We start from the raw sequence: 14,488 nt of genomic DNA, 5'->3' as shown, positions 1-14,488 counted from the left end.
TATTAACTGGTCTGTTTAATTTTAATGCAAAATATATGGAAGAAATCTATGCAAAAAGAGGCAATATGCACAGAGGAGTCAGATTCTGGGATGGGAATGGATCTCCGAATACTCACATAAAATGTAAAGCCAAAATTAGCTTAGCAGAATGTACAAATCAAAACTTAAACAGTGTGTTAAACTTGAAACCAGAGAACAAAGCTAGTATATATGGGCAAAGAAATGTCAACAAACAGATAATAAATAAATCAATACAAGTCAATGCATAGTTATAATTCAAGTATACGTTAAACATCAACTTTGCTGCAACGTTTAGAAGAACTACAACATGATCTCTTTACATAGGATTCCCTCTAAAACATGTAATAGCTACTGTATATTAGACATAAACATTGTTTTAAGAAAAAAATGAATAGAAAATAATAAATTAAAAAGATGAATCCTCATGCAGCTGAAAATTCATTGCAGAAATAAAAAGGCAAATTCAGTGGACAACTGAACTAAAGCCCAGAGTGCAATTCTATTATGCTACTAGACAAATGTAATACTGATATACCAACTGCTATAATTTTACTTATCAACAAAGAGTTGTCAGTGACTTCTTCTTATTAACAGTATATTGCTGCCTAAGTAGTAACTGGGTAACTGTTTTAATGTTCATATTATATTAACAGTAGTACAGATAAATCTATGCATCTTTTTACAAAATGAACTTTTGCAAACATTTCATAGAACTGATCATGCCATTATTCTATCTTATATGTATAAGTTTCATTTCGTTAGCATTCAGATTTACTGGTTTAAGGACTTTATCAATAGTTGAGAGGCATTTGCTGATTTACAGGGATATATTATACAGAAAACTGTATTTGCATAAAGAGTCGCACCAAGACCATTAATGGACCCTTTTGTTTGTTATGCTAATGAACAGTTTACCCCTAGTGTTAAATTCAACAAAATACATTTGAGGATTTTATATGCTGAATAAATAATTTCTGTCTTACAGAAATAGCTATATACTGATTAAAAATCTGACCAATTATGTTAATAATGTGTTGGATATGATTAAAGAAAAATCTCATGTTAAATGGCAGGACATGCAAATGAGCTGAAATATTTTCATATTTAAGTTTTTAGGTATTTATTTGAATACATTTTCTCTAAACATGTAAGTTGTTTAAAGTACTACCCAAGGGATGCAAAAATGTTGAGTCCTCCAGCTGGGTCAAGTCATTACTGTTTACAATGTGAGTTTTATGAGCTTTGAGGCTAATTAACAATGCAAGCAGCCAGGCCAATGTGTATGATGAGGAGCTGTATGTAGTGGCCACAAAAGTAACTCACAGAAAGATCATGTTAAAAGCAACCAGGGAAAAGAATAAGCAGCTGTTGTAAATACTGAATGTGCATGAACCTCTAGATTACTTATTGCAAAACAACTTGCATAGATGATAATGTTAAGTTGATGACCTATTGCTGTAAAACAAGGTATGAGAGATACAGAGAAATGTTTTATGGAAGAAAATACTTATAGGATGGATACGTTAGGTGTACAAAGATGATAGTAGAGTAGCAAAACCAACAGAAACTGACCAAAGACTGCAAAGGAAGTTGTTGTCCAAAGCAGGGATGCAGAACACAACATTAAAGGATGTATGACACATACACACAGATATCAGACTGAAGCACTTCTACTTAGAAAATGTGAAACTCAGGCAGGAGAGGTGGGATACAATAAAATAACTTGATGTACCAACGTACACTAGTCTACTTTTATCAGTGTGCCTGTACTATAATGTAAATGAAAAAAAATCAATCCTGAGGGCTTTAAAACTTCTATTTCTGTTCAGTGATAGTCTACCAGACTCTATTTGAATAAGTAGAGCCATAACAGTAGTTACACTGAAGTTGTCAGGGAGTCACATATAAGAGGAATATTACACATCTGTAGTTTGGAAGCAAAAATAACATTAAGGGTTTTACACCCATTATCCCTTGCTGTGATATTCTATCAAACACAGCTTTAACAAGCTGAGGCAAAAGACAAATCACAGTAAGGTTGTATGGGATATGTGATCGGAGGAATATTACATGAGTAGAACAAAGGCAGAAAATAAAATATAGGTCCTAAGGGATATGAACCCACAAACCTCCTCAATGATATTTTACCAAGCAATGCATTAACAAGATGAGCAATACATGTACGCATTCTGAGTGTTTGAGGGGAAATATATTAAAGGAATGTTACACATTTGCAGACTGAAAGAAAAAAACAAAAGACAAGCATCAAGGGATTAAAACCCATTGCATTTTTCAGGAATATGTTACTAAATACTGCAATTATACGGTGAGCTGCAGAAGCAGTCAAACTGATGCTGTTAGGGAAATACACATGTATGGAATGGAAGCAGAAAAGTCACAAAAAGTATTCAACCCTAAAGCGTATTGAACCCCTAATCTTCTTCATTTTAGCTCTTTATTAACAATCTGAGCCACAGACAACAACAACAACATTAACAATCTGAGCCACAGAAACCAATCATACTGAAACTGTCACGGAAGGACAAAACAAGTGATTTGTACAGATTTACAGAAAAGAAACAGAAAATTAAAAAAAAATGCAACCCAAAACTGAGATAAACACTCTGCTCTGTGAACTGATACTCTAAAACTCATTTCATGACCACGCTCATCTATGGAAACAGACAGACTAAAACCTAAAGCTTTATTCCATTTCATATCTGAGGACTTACATGCATCAGATCTCAGCTTATTTGCAAAGGCAATGTTAGCCGAGGGTAATATACATGGGATTTGAAAATGACTGAACTTCACTGTTGGCATACAGTGAGCAGTGCCATATTTTGTTAGTTGTACATTGGCAGTGATGGTGCTCTTTGTGATCTGTTGCACATGGTACAACAACAAAAGATAGTTGTTTTACAAAGCCCTTTTTGGGCAAGTGTGTGCTGTGTTTATTTTTGAATCAGATTAAAGGTTGGAAATGGGAATATAGGAGGGAGGTGAAAAGGGGAAGCAAGCAGTATGTACAGTCAATGACATAAAACAAGGAAGGAGCAGGGTAGGGTGGTGTAAGAGGCATACACTTTTCTTGTGGAATAGGTGCCTATTTTCCTTTTTTTGAAGAAGCGTTAATGTTGGGGATGGAAGGAAGAGAAGTAAGCAGATTAGGTAATGGAAAGACAGACATGACCAACAGGTTGTGGAGTGACACAAGGAGGGACAGAGAACATAGTGGTGAAGAAGATATTAGGCAAACAGAGGAAAAACAATGGTGAATGGAGTATTTAACACCAACAGAGGTGAGCATGGACAAAAACAGGAAGAGAACACCAGGTTGGTGGATAAGACTTAGTGTTCTCAGTTGCAGTTTCTGCTAGTTGAGATGCAGTTGGATATTATTTATCACACTGCAGATGGCTTAGTGGTTAAGGTCTTCACCTCCCATGCACAAAGTACAGGTTCGATCTTGACCTCCGACCAATGCCTGTTTGGAGTTTGCATGTTCTCCCTGTGTCTCCATGAGGTTTCTCCCATGTCTGAAAAACATGCTGAGTGTTTCCATCTCAAACTCACCAATGAAAGGAGCTGTGGGCAGCAGCACAGACTCTACATAGTACCCTATAGGGGGAAGAGTTGTACAGACCAACCACTTTGTGCATCTACTGTGGTGCGCAGTATCCTCAAGATAGGAGAACACGGATCACAGACTGCATGCTGTGGCAGGGCTAGCCACTCAGTGGTGTATAATATGGCTCTAGATGATTCATTCATGTTGACTACAGTCGCCAAATAATGGGCATGGGTAGTTACCGGTGAGGACCCGGCTACTCTCACCAATGCCAGGGACCCTTGCTAATGGTGGGAGGAGTTATATGTGCCTCTATTGGCCAGTGTGTGCCCGCCATAAAGCCCAGCAGCCTTGGATCAATAAGCTACTGGCTGGCCTGGGCCAATAAGCTACTGGCTGGATGGTGCCTAGTTGCCCAGCCTGGGTTACCTGGAATAGCTCTGTTGAGCGAAAGCTGGACGTAAAACCAACCAACCTGCCAAACATAAACTGATAATTGCTATGCTTAATGTAGGTTCACTGTCAGGACGCAGCTTGAAAGTGGATGACATGATGATACAGAGAAGGCTGGACATCCTATGTATACAAGATATGAGATGGAAGGGCAATGCAGCAAAGCCACTTGGCTTGGGATCCAGACTCTACTACTCAGGTGGGAGAAAGGCTAGAAATGGTGTAGGAATTGTGGTGAGAGAGAGGCTTCAGAAGGCAGTGAGGGATATCATCAGAATTAATGACAGACTCATGGCAATCTGACTCCAGTGTAATGATAGGGCAGTATTCATAATCTTAGCATATGCTCCACAGCAGGGATCTGATAGTGAGGAAAAGAATGCATTCAGACAGCAGTTACAGGATCTACTAGCTAAAGCAGGACATCATGAATTGGTGTTGATAATGGATGAGTTGAATGCACATATTGGGACAGACAGAACAAGATATGAGGATTACCTGGGTCCACATGGGTTGCGTAAAAGGAATAAAGGAGAAGCCATTCTAGACTTCCCTCTGGCAAATGGCTTGATAGTAGCCAACACATGGTTCAGAAAGAAAGTCACAGGATCACATACAAGAGTAGCCAACATGCAACTCAAGTAGACTTCCTCCTAGTAAGGAATCCATGACTGCAAACTCATCCCCAGTGAATCAGTTAGCCCACAGCATAAACCATTAGTTGCCACAATCAGCTGCAAGCAGTAGTCAGAGAAGGTTCTAAGGTCAACAGAGACCAGACTGAAGACCTGGAAGTTGACTGGAGAGAAAGTACAACAGTTCAAGGAATTACTCAGGGCTCTAGCACCACAAGAAGAGGCGGAAATAGATGGAGTTGAAGAGGAATGGGAGTACCTAAAAACAGCATGTGTTAGGACTACAGAAAAGATATGTGGCTGAGCCAGGTATGGAAATATGGTACATAAGGAAAGCTGGTGGTGGAATGCAGAAATCCAGGAAGTCAACAAAAGAAAGGAGTGCAGGAAGAAATGGGAGATAGAAAAGACTGACCAAGCTAGGAAGGACTACTGGTTGGCTAACAAAGGAGCTAAGAAAGAAGTTGCAATAGCAAAGAATAGGGCATCGTAGACACTCTACCAACTTCTGGAAAGTGACTCAGTAATGGGCACAAAGAAACTATATCAGGTTGCAAGGCAAAGACAGAAAGATAAAGAAGATAGTCAGACACCCTTCATAAGGGATACCAGCAACAACTTGCTTACCAGTCCACAGGACATCAAAGGCAAATGGAAGGAGTATTTCCAGCAGCTTTTGAATGAAGAAAACCCCACAGAAGCTGTACTGCCCCAGAAACAGCCTACAATTAGAAAAGAAGAGAAGCCCACCTTAGAAGAAGTAAGAACAGCACTAAGGAAGATGAAGTCAGGGGAAAGCAGCAGGCTCAGATGAGGTGACAGCAGATATGATAAAGATGCTGGGTGAGATAGGGGAGAAATGCCTCCTGAGGGTACTAATAGCAGTGTGGAGAGAAAGGTGTATCCCAGATGACTGGAGAATAAGGATACTTGTGCCAGTGTACAAGAACAAAGGGGACATCTACAACTGTGGGCAGTACAGAGGGATCAAACTCCTACCACACTGCATGAAAGTTCTGGAGAGATGGATACGCAGAGTAGTAGAATTTAAGATGGGAGATGAACAGTTTGGATTCAGATCAGGATGCAGCACAATTGACCCAATGTTTGTAGTGAGACAGATACTTGAGATGAAGCTAGAAATGAGGACAGAGTCCAACTGGGCATTGCTAGACTTGGAGAAAGCATATTACAAGGTCCCAAGAAAGCTAATCTGGGCAGTACTGCAGTGGTTTGAAGTCCTGGAAACATTGGTAGAATTAGTGCAGGCTATGTACAAGGACCCAGTGACTCAAGTACGAGCAGTGTTCAGCCTCACAGAGGGGTTCCCAGTGGGAGTGGGTGTACATCAGGGTTCAGCTCTACATTAGCAAACAGGTTGGAGGGGACAGATCAACAAAGCTGCTGTATGCAGACAATGTAACAGTACAGGCAGACTCTGAGCTAGAACTTCAACAAAGGGTAGGAGAATGGAATGCAAATCTGAAGGCACATGGGATGAAACTAAGCACATATAAGACGGTGGTAATGGCAGCAAATTGGGGAAATCAGAAGAAGCTGAGAACAGAGATAGAAGGGAAGCTAGTCGAACAGGTAAACAGCTTCAAGTATCTGGGAGGGGTGGTTGAGGAGAAAGGTAGTCTGAATAAAGAGGTCAAAGCTAGAATCAGAGGGATGCAACCAACTGGCATAAAGTATCAGGTGCAGTCTATGACAGAAGAATGCCAAAGGAGGTGAAAAGCAAGGTGTACAAGAAAGGGGTGCGACCAGTACTATTGTATGGTACAGAAACCTGGGCAGTAAAGGCAGAACAGTTGAAGAAGCTAGAGGTGATGGAAATGCAGTGCCTGAGAAAGGTGGTAGGATGCACACTGTGGGACAGATGAAAAAATGAGGACATAAGAGCAGAATCCAAAGTAGCTCTGATTGCAGAAAAGATCAAAGAGAATAGATTATGGTGGTTTGGGCACATGTGTAGAAAAACAGAAGACAATCTGGTGAGGAAGATTTGGGACAGACAGGAAGAAGGTAAGAGGAAGCAGGGACATCCAGCAAAGAGGTGGATGGATTGTGTGAAAGAAGATCTGCAACAATCAGGCATGAGTGTTGAAGAAGGCAGGAGTATGGCACTGAACCGAGAGAGTTGGTGACAGTTAACACGATTCCCTGACCCCATGTAGAAAAAAAAATGGGTAAAAATGGCGCTGGTGATGATGATGATGATGATGAGGATGTATAGTATCACCACTAGATCCTGGCTCAGAAGGTGGAGACAGTAATGGGCAGGGACGTGACTCAAGAATTTTCTGGAATATGGTCTCCAACCACCTGTCGATGATATCCCCACAAGTTCTGCCAGCCACTAAAGGGTAATAAAGGTGTCATCTCCACTTCTGCTGTGACTGGAAGTTACCCCAGTATCAACTGCTGATGTTGGACTAATTGATACAAATAATACAGGTTGGGCTGGAACATAGAATCAGCTGTGGCAGGTAGAAATCCATATGTGCTGGGTGCTGCTGCTGTTAGTGGTGATGGCATCACTATTTTCACTTTTGGGGGGCAGTAATCCTTGCCAGTGGGATGGGTGCAAGTTATGCTACTGTATACAATAGTAACATAAATGTAAAAAAAATAAATGAAATATATGTATGTAAAAGAAAGAATAGGGACAAAGAGGGTGGGGGAAGAGAAAAACAAACACAATGAAAACTGCATTCTTAACTATATTGATAATGATACAGTTAAACAGAATACACATTTCAAAATATTAAATAATGAGGAGGTTCAGATGCCTACATATATATATATATATATATATATATATATGTGTGTGTGTGTGTGTGTGCGAAAAGTATGGAAATGGCTGTGATGAATATGTATTTTAACAAGAGGGAGGAGCATAGGGTGACATACAAGAGTGGAGAAAGACCACACAGGTGGATTATATCTTATGTAGAAGGGCCGGTCTGAAGGAGATTGGAGACTGTAAAGTGGTGGCAGGGGAAAGTGTAGTTAGGCAGCATAGGATGGTGGTTTGTAGGATGACATTGGTGATCAAGAAGAGAAGGATGAGTGTGAGGGCAGCACCAAGGATCAAATGGTGGAAATTGAAAAAGGGTAATTGTGAGGTGATGTTCAGGGAAGAGTTAAGACAGGCACTGGGTGGCAGTGAAGAGTTACCGAATAGCTGGGTAACTACATTAGAGCTAGTAAGAGAGCTGGCTAGAAGGGTGCTTGGTGTGACATCTGGAAAGAGGAAGGAGGACAAGGAGACCTGGTGGTGGAATGAGGAAGTACAGGAGAGTATACAGAGAAAGAGGTTGGTGAAGAAGAAGTGGGATTGTCAAAGAGATGAAGAAAGTAGACAAGAGTATAAGGAGATGAGGTGCATGGCAAAGAGAGAGGTGGCGAAGGCTAAGGATAAGGCGTATAAAGAGTTGTATAAAAGGTTGGACACTAAGGAGGGAGAAAAAAACCTGTACCGATTGGCTAGACAGAGGGACTGAGCTAGTAAAGATGTGCAGCAGGTAAGGGTGATAAAGGATAATGAGGGAAACATACTCACATGTGAGGACAGTGTGTTGAGCAGATGGAAAGAGTACTTTGAGGAACTGATGAATGAAGAGAATGAGAGAGAGAGAGAAGGTTGGATGATGTGCAGATAGTGAATCATGAAGTGCAGTGGATTAGCAAGGAGGAAGTAAGGATAGCTATGAAGAGGATGAAGAATGGAAAGGCTGTTGGTCCAGATGACATACCTGTGGAAGCATGGAGGTATTTAGGTGAAATGGCAGTGGAGTTTTTAACTAGATTGTTTAACGAAATCTTGGAAAGTGAGAGAATGCCCGAGGAATGGAGAAAATGTGTTTTGGTACCGATTTTTAAGAATAAGGGTGATGTGCCGAGCTGTAGTAACTACAGAGGGATTAAGTTGATCAGTCACAGCATGAAGTTATGGGAAAGAGTAGTGGAAGCTAGGTTAAGAAGGAAGGTGATGATTAGTGATCAGCAGTATGGTTTCATGCCAGGAAAGAGCACTACAGATGCGATGTTTGCTCTGAGTGTTGAAGGAGAAGTACAGAGAAGGTCAGAAGGAATTGCATTGTGTCTTTGTGGACTTAGAGAAAGCATATGACAGGGTGCCTAGACAGGAGTTGTGGTATTGTATGAGGAAGTCAGGAGTATCAGAGAAGTGTGTAAGAGTGGTACAGGATATGTACAAGGGTAGTGTGACAGCTGTGAAGTCTGCGGTGGGAGTGATGGATGCATTTAAGGTGGAGGTGGGATTACATCAAGGATCAGCTCTGAAACCTTACTTATATGCAATGGTGATGGACAGGTTGACAGACAAAATCAGACAGGAGTCCCCGTAGACTATGATGTTTGCAGATGACATTGTGATCTGTAGTGAGAGTAGGTAACAGGTGGAGGAGACCCTGGAGAGGTGGAGATATGCTCTAGAGAAAAGAGGAATGAAGGTCAGCAGGACTAAGACAGAATATATGTGTGTGAATGAGAGGGAGGATAGAAGAATGGTGAAGATGCAGAGAACAGAGGTGGTGAATGTGGATGAGTTTAAATACTTGGGATCAACAGTTCAGAGTAATGGTGAGTGTGGAAGAGAGGTGAAGAAGAGAGCACAGGCAGGATGGAGTGGGTGGAGAAGAGTGTCAGGAGTGATTTGTGACAGACGAGTACCAGTAAGAGTGAAAGGGAAGGTCTACAAGAGGGTAGTGAGACCAGCTATGTTATATGGGTTGGAGATAGTGACATTGACAAAAAGGCAGGAGTCAGAGCTTGATGTGGCAGAGTTGAAGATGTTAAGATTTGCACTGGGTGTGACAAGGATGGGCAGGATTAGGAATAAGTATATTAGAGGGTCAGCCCAGGTTGGAAGGTTTGAAGACAAAGCCAGAGAGGCAAGATTACATTGGTTTGGACATGTGCTGAGGAAGGATGCAGAGTATATTGGGAAAAAGATAGTAAGGATGAAGCTGTCAGGTAACAGGAAAAGAGTTTATGGATGTGGTGAGAGAGGACTTGCAGGTGGTTGGTGTGACAGGGCAAGATGCAGAGGACAGGAAGAAATGGAAACAGTCGATCCGCTGTGGCGACCCCTAACGGGAGCCAATGAAAGAAGATGCATATATATATATATATATATATATATATATATATATATATATATATATATATGTATATATATATATCTTGTTTTGTATAGTCATTCACATATTTCATGGCTGGCCACATTATTTCATCTAGTTACCTTATGTAACAAGGTTTTCTAAATTGCACACATGTTGCTTGTGGACACTAGTCATACAAATCTGCTTAGCAATATGACAACATTTTTTGAATTCTACTCTATTTTTTTTAACAGTAGACTGGTTTGAACAGATTTATATATATTATTATATTATTTCCTCAAATGAGATGAAAACTGGGAATATCTTTATGTTTCCGTTTTCTGATTTTGTTGCCTTGTTTTCATAAGGATAAAACAAAGTATTGCCTTAATAAGCTATATGTGGGATTTATAAACAATTGTGTAAGCTCCACATCAAGCCTACACAGTGTTTACATGTTAGTAAGATGAGGAGCAGATGTGCTAATCACATATGCATGCTGCTCATCAAGCCTACACAAAGACAAGCAAGTTTCTGGTCAGCAACAGTGCTAGCAGCCTGGAAAATGTGTTGTGCAGCATGAGCACTCACAGTAAACAAGCAGGCTTGCCTATGGGCAAACCTGTTAAACGTGCTCACGTGAACAGCATGAAGAACTACATAAGGAAAATAATGCAAGCTGTGCCAGGCAGGGAAAGTGTATTGAGTGTACTGTGCTTATAAATATAACATACAAATACAACAATAAGTTAGAGGGGATGTGAAATGGCAAGGGCAACTACAATACTTGGGTTATCAGACAAGAAAAGTGTACTGAGGACAATGTGCACAGAAATCATAGAGATGTATGCAGAAATATGTAAAAGAGGATGGTAAATGTTCAAATTCTAGTAAGCTAATTGCTGTGAAGGTGCTTATGTGACAAAGACCAATTTATAATAAAAAAAATCTTGCAATATGTATGTCAGAATAATTAATGGTGGTCACACTTCCTGAACAAATGCAGGTAAATAAAAGCAGACATGATATTGTAGTATGTGACAGTTACACAAATTCACATTGTAACAGAGGGGAATTACACATTATATAAATGTCATTAAAATGCTGAGTTGAAATGAAAGTTCACAAGGTCAGTACATACATTATGGAATATTTGCACAGCATGCTTTTACAAATGTGGGAGAAGAGTGCGACATACTTATACCCCTGCATAAGGCACTACTGTCTGACACAGTTATGCTGATAGATGAGAAAAGATGCAGACACCACGCCATGATGCATTGTATTCCCCACAGCTATGTACTTTTGGCATCTGCCAAAGAAGATAGCAATCTGTATTATGGCAACCAAATGAAATTTATGTGTGAATTAAGAAGGATCCCTGAGAATAAATGTCATATCATCATGTCAGACTGATGGCAATTAACTGAGTATGCTTATGTGCACAACACACAATTGTGATTCATCCTATATTAATGTTCCATGGTCAAGAATGGTTTTTCTGTATGTTTGTACACATACCACTGAAGAACTGCAGCACATGGGTGTATATCACATGACTTGATGCATTGCCAAACTAGCTTTCTCATCATGACATTGGCAGAACAAATGTCTAATGTCATCAAATTCAAAGCTACGTTCACATGTGTTCCTGCAACATATCAGAAGATAAGACTGACATGACGTAATGGGTTTTATGTGACATCAGTACATTCACACAAAATGAAACCCTGTGCTACAACTGAACATCAAGCTGTACAACTCCTTCAAATAACAATATGGCTATTAATCACATTTGCCACAGTGGAACTGCTATCACAGCTGTTGAACTCCACCTATGTGAAGACATTCAATCAGCTGTATTGTATTTGCTCAAACTTTTACCTTCTAAAATTGATGGGGGAGGCCTTGACCACTCTATATGTACAAAGTACAATTGGGTGGGGGGAGCGTTCATGCAGAATAGTTAAGGACACAAATACTTACAATCTGCCGATGCTGGTTTGGAAGGCTTGCTTAAACGTTGAGAAGAATTAGCAGCATAGTGTGAGTAATGAATGTGCTATGTTATTAACTCATTCAATCCAATGGAGATCAGGAAGTTTACACTGTAACTTCCAATGGGCAGAACCTAAGCCTTCTGACAGAATCAAATTATGTCCTCACATTTCAAACAAATGTTCATATCAATGGAACCATTGGGTTATGAAAGAAGTGTAAATGGCAAACTCATCAGCACAAATTACTTTTATAGTGGTAGTATTCTATAGATTGTACATCTTAGACTGTATTTTCTAAGTTACAGTAAACACAATAACTATTACATTTGTAATATTTTGTAAACAACTTACAATATCTCAGCAACCACTCAAGTTACACATATGCTGTCAGCAGCATTTTATTCATCTAACTGAGAGCTTTCATATCAGGCTAAGGAGTTCTGTATGTGTTATTTGGTTGTTGAGATATTTACAAAAATGTGAAAATTATATCTATACAAATTAATATCATAAAAACAACAGTTAATATCTAGTTACCTGCACTAGACAGATGTCAAATATTAATGCAGTTGAGTTTGCTATTGTATAAGCTTTAAGATGAAATATTTTAAAACTGTGCACATAGCATGGTTTTGGAATTATTGATGCAAATATGAACAAGCACTATCTGACACCTAGAGGCATCATTACGAGTTAACTACAGATGCACCTGGAGGCATCACTTGGATGTAATGAGTTAAGTGCATCACCAATTGGCATTTGTGTGGCTATGGGAAAGCATTACATTATGTGTATGAATCAAGGAATATGTATCCCTGTAATTTGTCAGAAAGAATCTTGCTGTATGTCAGAAAACATTGCCTGATGCTAGATATACCAAAACACACCTATAGCCCCCTGCTGTTGTGACTGTGTTGAAATCATTTCCAGTTTGGATATAATTCCATATTGGAACACATGCCTTACTTAGGTAACAGCATGCATTACATAATCTCACATCCTCAGTCCTGATGAGGTGCTTCACTTCAACTGTGATGGGATGACAATCTATTTGAATGACAGCACCAGTCCTCACTGTTGCCTTCAAAATTAAATGTACAATAAACACTTCTAGCAGGAAACAGAATCTATATATGAACTTAGCACATGTGGGTAACAACACTGTTAGCAAAACGTACACTGACTGTAAGCAATGATGTCATAATTTAAGCTATATTGCTAATATCACAGGCTTATGAAGTTTGCTGAAACACAAGCACAAATACAAATACACATTTATCTGACAAGTTTGACACTGCACATTGCAATGGATGTCATCACAGGTTGCAGAGTGCAAGCACAATGTAGAAATATACCTCATATATGTATTTACAGTCCATCCTGTACATCAATTGAACGAAACATTGATGACATTCATTCCAGCTTTTGACAAAATCTATACACCAGTGTATTATGCACACACACCACAGATGGACTCTGATTGCATGTAAGGCACAAAGCATCTTTGAAAGGATGACATCAGCTGAGTCATGTAAAGGTGTGTGTGCAAAAATGACTTCTAGAGCTATGTGGAATTCTAAATGTTGTGAATATTAAGAGGTTCAGAAAACACCTGCATCCTTGTACATTCACACAGACAGGAGAGTCTCACTGCTGTAATCAAATTTCCTGCCTATCGATTGACACAATATACACATTAGTGTATTACAAGCACATGCAACGGCAGCATTTTGACTGTAGTGGTGTAAGAGTGTATTACTGAAATGATGACCCCATTAGTGTGTTGCAGACAGTATGCATTTGTGGACCAAGTGAAAAGGGGATGTGGGATTTATCTAACTATGTAAATGTGTCACATGACTGGGAGATAAATGAGCAGAGCTGTTAAATTAATTATCCAGTGATGCAATGACCCCCCATCATCATAGATAAAAGTTGATTGTTGTGAGATTAAAAACCCCTGTTTATCTAGCTACAGAATCTAGAAGACACAGTACTTAACATAAGCACCACCACAGAATTCTGACTTTTAAAGTGTGAGAGTACACTTTATAGAGGTTGACATCAGCACTATGATGTAGAGAAGATGATGCTGGGAAATGGTCTGAATTTGATGTGGACTCACCATGCAGCATAACATTTACTCAAGACGACTGCTTTACTGAGGCCAGTAGTAGTTATTTACTGTCATATTTACACAACTCCATACACAGGATGACTGTTGAAGATTAGAACTCTCACCTCTCCAGCTATGCAATTTATAGGGCACAGTACTTGATGCAAGCACCACAGCAGGTATGACTTTTGTAGTGTGGGAGTGCATTTTACTAAGGAAAACGTCAGCATTGTGTTGGAAAGAAGATGATGTTGGGAGAAGGGTCTGACACTGATGTGGACTGACTCATCAGTGAAAAATTTACTTCAGGCTACTGCTTTATTGAGGCCAGCAGTAGTTAATGTCATATTTAAACAGCTCCATATACACACATAGCTACACAGTCAAGAGAGCACAGCACTTAATCCAAGTGCCACTGCAGAACTCTGACTTTTATAGTGTGTGAGCGCACCTTACAGAGGATGTCATCAATGTTGTGTTGCAGAGAAAATGATGCTGGGAGAAGGGCCAGACATTGATGTGGACTAACCCTGCAGTGTAAAATTTACTCCAGGCTATTG

Source organism: Protopterus annectens, chromosome 5.part1, assembly GCF_019279795.1.
Source record: "Protopterus annectens isolate FY-2018-M chromosome 5.part1, PAN1.0, whole genome shotgun sequence".
Lineage (NCBI taxonomy): Eukaryota > Metazoa > Chordata > Ceratodontiformes > Protopteridae > Protopterus > Protopterus annectens.
The sequence above is the reverse complement of the archived record's forward strand: the minus strand, read 5'-3'. Positions refer to the sequence as shown.